This window comes from Lycorma delicatula, chromosome 2, assembly GCF_047948215.1.
Source record: "Lycorma delicatula isolate Av1 chromosome 2, ASM4794821v1, whole genome shotgun sequence".
NCBI lineage: Eukaryota > Metazoa > Arthropoda > Insecta > Hemiptera > Fulgoridae > Lycorma > Lycorma delicatula.
In genome coordinates this window covers 147,162,049-147,168,048 of record NC_134456.1, presented here as the reverse complement: position 1 = coordinate 147,168,048, position 6,000 = coordinate 147,162,049, and the positions used below count along the sequence as shown (strand labels likewise).

The 6,000-nt window shown below is 26.9% G+C and overlaps 1 long non-coding RNA gene across 1 annotated transcript in view; it reads right to left on the bottom strand.

Moving 5' to 3' along the window:
* Positions 1 to 3,401: 3,401 nt before the first annotated feature.
* LOC142320269 (uncharacterized) overlaps positions 3,402 to 6,000 on the bottom strand; it is a 35,870-nt gene continuing 33,271 nt past the window's right edge. The window contains exon 2 of the long non-coding RNA XR_012755332.1: positions 3,402 to 3,953. This is a non-coding gene — a long non-coding RNA (uncharacterized LOC142320269). The remainder of the gene's footprint in view (positions 3,954 to 6,000) is intronic.

Here is a 6,000-nt window from a genome sequence, read left to right as displayed (position 1 = left end):
ATCTAGAAATATAATACGATAAGAAACCTTGACATTACCTGTTATTAAATTGGTTGCGAAAGTTGTCTTCCTAGGCATAGTAATAGTGCAAGTGATAAATAAAGTACTTTGGGTGCAGTATTGGGGGTGGGGGAGCCCATCAAAGTTTATAAATATAGAATTTTGAATTTTTTAAACCTTTTTCTGGTTTATTTAAACTTTTAATTTATTAAAAGTTAAAAAGTATACTTTTAATAATAATATTACATACAATTATGGGAGTGAATTGTATGTATTGTATTATGATTTCATCATAATTCACTCCCATCCCCCCAAAAAATAAATCTTCAGTAAAATTTTATTGATTATACATTTTTCATTGGATTTTTTTTGGTTTCTTCCATTTAACATAGTAAACGTAGAAAAACCAAAAAAATTCTTGGTAGGAGATTTTGGAGACTGGGAGCAGAAATAAATAAAAATCCACTGATTTTTTTTAAATTTATAAACATAGAATGATAATTTTACAATAAAACTTTATTATAAATTACCCCGACCCCAAAAAATAAATCTTAGGAAACATTTTAGCGATATATAAGATTTTTTTGTCCGCTCTACCGGACGCAAATTTTTACCAATATTTATGAAATTAATCTATTGAGAATAGAGCCCTATTGATTAACAAGCGAATTGGTTCACAGGAACCGGAGTTAAGAGGTGAAAAACGGGGTTTTTGGGTCATTTTCAGCTTTTTTTTGTTTTATTATTGTACACTATTAAATCATGCACTTTAAGTACATGCATTAGTTTGAGTGCTAATCTAATTAATTTAAATCTCAAACTAATCATACATTAGTGTATGTGCATGATTTAATTCAATGCTGATAGATTAAGGAAATCCTTCTTAATATATTTGAAACACGTAGAACAACGATACGTTTTATGTCTGTAATCCCAAGAATATTTTTCTCAAAAAAGTTAAATATTTGTTTTTCGACCTAGTAGTTTCATCCATTCTGTATAAGTTATCATAAAATTTGATTCTTTTCTCATTATATGAATCTCTTGATTAGTGTGTGAAAAAATTCGGATGGGGGCCATCCTTTAATATATACGGCACCAAAATAGTGCGCTCAACAAGCGAAAATATTTTTTGCAAACCCTCTGAAGCGTTTGCGACTGAATATTCGGGATTGTAGTCTACATGATTATAGCACTGCAATAAATTTATTTTTTATTAAATCTGTTAATATCATGGCTTTCATCATCTTATTGTTATATTTAAAATTCATTCGAAATTTTATTAACAAATTTAGCGCGATTGACGACTACCTCGTCATTTTTAGCCATTACAGTATTATATATATATATATATATATATATATATATATATATTTGTAATCAAAAACCATACAAAGTAAATGAAATGACACATTATTTTTGTTTTCTTTATTCCAATAGAACTTTCGCGGGATCCCGCATCATCAGTTGTATATAAATTATGTATCAAAACATAACAATTTTTTTTTTTAGGAAAAAAATTAATATATTAAAATTAAAATTACTATTATATATAGAAAATATGAAGTCAATTAAATAAAATAATTACATATATTTAAATATGACGTCAATTAAGAATTAAAATTAACTTTAAAAATAAAATAATTAGAAGATTTATACCATATAATCTGGCCAGCCGATGTACATTACTAGATGTAGATTAGAAATTTTTTATATACATTCTGATTATATCTATTTTTATCTAAAAACATGCTGCCATTTGTTGCTGCTTTTATATAGTGTCATCTTCATTCACTGTTTGAAAGTTGATCAATTTGGAAATTCTTTTGTACTTATATATATAAAATCTCTCCAAAATATCCAAACTTTACTATTATTATTTAAATTAAATTTCTTGATTTCCACTATTTCCAGATATAGTATTTGATTATTAAATAATAGAGAACTTACCTTATGTTTTATTTGCCAATTAGTTTTAAGAAAATTTTTAATAGTAATCTCTTTTTTGAGCATGCTGTACTCAATTTTTAGGGGATTCCAAAGAATTTGGTATCACTACTGCGCCCGAATATGATTATATACATACGTGTATGTTTGCATATAAGATTTTTGTCTGCTCTACAAGACGCAAATCTTAACCGATTTTGAAGAAGCTTGGTGGAGTCTTAGGTACAGTTGTTAGAGAAAAAAAACAGAGGTTTTCGGTATATTTTCAGCTCTTTTCCGTTCTACTGGGTGCAATTTTTAACCAATTTTGTTGAAATTCGGTAGAATAATGTAAACCTAATAGAAATAGAATCCTGTTGATTTTCTAGTGAATCGGTTGACAGGAACTGGAGTTAGAAGCAAAAAATTGGATTTTTAGGTATGTTTTCAAAGATAACTAAAACCGGAAATTCACCCTTCTTACACTCTGCGATAGAGCTTTTTGATGATGTTATCTTAGTGTTATATTTTTCCACTGCATAAAAATAGATAACCAATATCAGGAAAGTACTACTTTTTTTTTAATACAAATTTTATTTTAATTGATGATACTTTTTGACTGAGTAAATAAAGTGATTATTAAATAATGTCATAGTTAATTCTACTCTGGCTGCCACAGAAACCCAAATCAAATGACTAATTAAATTTTAAGATAAATGAATAAATTTTGCACATGGTATGAAATGATGATAATAATCTGTAGTAGTTCTCTTAAGATACACTGATATCTGAACATTAAGTCTTTGCATGATGTAATGATTTTACTCTTACATACTTTAGAGTAAAAATGTTTTCTGATAAATAAACATTATTTTTTAATGAATTTAATGTTATCTGATAAGAAAACATTATTCTAATGCAATTAATGTGTTAATGGCTGATTAAAAACAATTTTAACTCAAGTCACTATTATTCTTATTATACAGTGATATATTTTTTACATGATTTATAATGCTACTTACAGGTACGGGAGCTGATATTGATACGCATCAGAGATTACCATGATTAATAGGAAGTGCTAGTCTTCATAAGAATTAGTTTTTACTGCTTGTAAATTACCATCAAATGAAGCTAAACGTTGTGGACTTGGACATGTGTTTACTGATAGAAACAAGTTTGTATTATTTCTTTCCCTTTATTTGCAATATAATGAAGTGTGTACAACTCACAATATTGCATGTGAATGTTATACAGATTTTGTTCTTTAAATATCATAGTTTGTTCTTTATGTATATCATAACAAGTATATCATTACTATTTGATTTTATATAATTTGACTATCATGAATCTTAACTAAGCCAGTTAATTAAAAAGTTTTTACATCTTTTTGTTGTTCAATATTTGGGATTGGTGTTTTATACTTATATATAATTCTAATATAAATAAAATTTAATGCAGTAAATGAAAATAACATCTGTAAATCTATAAGAATTTTTATTGGTAAATAGTCTATAATGGAATAAAATAATCTATTAATTAATTCTAAAATCTATTAATTTGTGTCTTAAGGAGTAAAGAAGCATCTGATATGAATTTTTTTTAGGAAAATTGACAATAAATTGGTGACTATTACAAATTAAATGTAGCTGTTTTTTATGGTTTCATTTTGTTTCCTATTTGATATAGAATAGCCTTATGGAATGCCTTATTTTGTTCTCTTTATGAAGACTTCTTAAAATTCAGTATGATTTCATTAAAGTCATGATAAATATCAATTAAGTAGTCATCTAAGATGGATATATTGTGTCACTAAGCTTTATGCTTATTGTTAAAACTCATTTTTAGCAATAACAGTTTTAATAATTTTCTTCTAGTAACACATTTTACAACTAAAAGAACATAAGGACATTCATTTTAATATCATTTTTCACATGTAATTCCACATTTAAATTATTGCATTTAAACACCAGATTGAAGACCAGTTTTCACCATTTCTTGTTTTCAATGACCTCATTGTTTTTTCATTTCTGGAAAAATAAAAATGAAATAAAGATTCTAGTATTCACTATAATAGAAACACATTTGAAATAAACCAACAGACACCAAAGACAGCAATGAAACTTCATGGAATAACAAACTTCTACTGTGTATAGATAAATAGCTATGTTTCTTGTTCTACAATTTCTAGTAGATTACAAGAAGAAATAATAAAGAATATATATCATTTATCATTAATTAATTCCAATAGCTTTAGCTTAAATATAATCTAGTAGCAACTTATAAATACAAATTTTTTCACAGGCACTGTGGATTCGTTTGTTTCTGCAAACTTGAACATAGCATAGGCATGAGACTGAAAGTGTAAAAAAAAAACAAAAAAAGATTGATGTCATAGTACAAGGAAAAAGGATAATATTCATGTCAAACAGTTTAATATAGAGTTAGGCTAAGTATGCATAAGTAACTTTTTACAACTTTTTGTAGTAGCATCTCAGCCTTTCATCTGGAGGTCCTGGGTTTGAATCCTGGTTAGGCTTGGTATTTTGACACATGCTACAAATCACCCATCTCATCCTCTGAAGCAATATCTAACGGAGGTCCCATTGGTTAAAAATAAAAGAAAAAAGTGACTTTTTATGATATGACACTACTATTTTGTCACAGTCATTGTCTTGTTACTGCGAGCTACTTCAATCCACACACTGTGAGTGACTATCATCCTAAGAAATTGTAATTCTTTATAATCATTTGTCATTATCAATCATCATGAGGTGACCATAATAAGAATCAGGAAAAGTAAAAAAAAAAAGTTCAAGCATGAACTCATCCATTGGGAGAGTGAAAGGCTCTTTAAAGGAAAACTACCAAATATTCTACAAACTATGAATCTTATCCCAAGAAATTCTTTGAATATTTCCATATGAGTATGGTTGACAGTTTCTATGATTTTCTACATATTTTGAGCCTTGTTTTTACTAATCAAAGTAAAAATATTTGGTTCTACTCCACTTTAAGAAAAATGTCTGCAACTTTAATAAAGATTTTATTAAAATAATTTTAAATAGAAAAAAATATTTATAGGATTATTCCATCGAATAGTAGTATCAGTAATTTGTACATTTATTTTACTTTTATGTCTGATATTTTGACTTTGCATTGTGTAAGTAATTTGTATTAATTTTAAGAAAAATAATTATTGCTTGTTATTTTACTTTCAGTAATTATAGTACACCAAGTAAAATAAATCTGATAAAAAAACATACTGTACTAAAAAAGACCTTGCCAAGTCTTCAGTCTAAAAACAAATCTCTGTAATCAGACAATACCATCTTGTAAAAAAATAAAATTAAGAATTTTACAAATTATTTCATGATGTTATACTCATTCATGTTTAAAAATATTTAATTGATGTTTTTGAATATTATACAATTCCAGTAATTTCAAAATAATTATAAAAAATTGACCAAGCGTGTGATAAAACAGTGAAATTAAATTTCATTTTACTAAAAAAAAATTTAAAAAAAACAAATAGTGTGCTATATCCAATGAAAGACTGGCAGGTGAATAAGACAAAAAGTTACTACTTTAGTTACGTGTTTAATTCATATATATCCTAAAAATGCAGTAATAGTTTTGTCAACCAAAAGTTTCTGACCGCAGGAACAAAAAAGTTACTCTACTATTAGATCACTTTGTCCATGAAACTACAAACATCACATCACATCAACTGTCCATCACATTACAAACTATGGACTTCACAATGGTAAAGTCTAAATTTTTGTGTGACAACTTGTATTATCACTATTTATTGCTATTATAATTATGAATTTGATTCACAGTCCTTTTTACCATGGCCATGTCAAAATCACATAGCCCTGAGACAGGTTTTTCATGATTCGTGTACTATTTTGTTTTATTGAAAGAAAAGGACCCTCCAACAGGTTTTTGGCAAATTTCTTTATCATTTTTTTAAAAAATGTTTTATTACTTTACACCCACCTGCTGTTCCTTCTTCAGACTTTTGAATCAATGTAATATGCTGATCACTTTTAGCCGATTTTTTTAATTTATCCA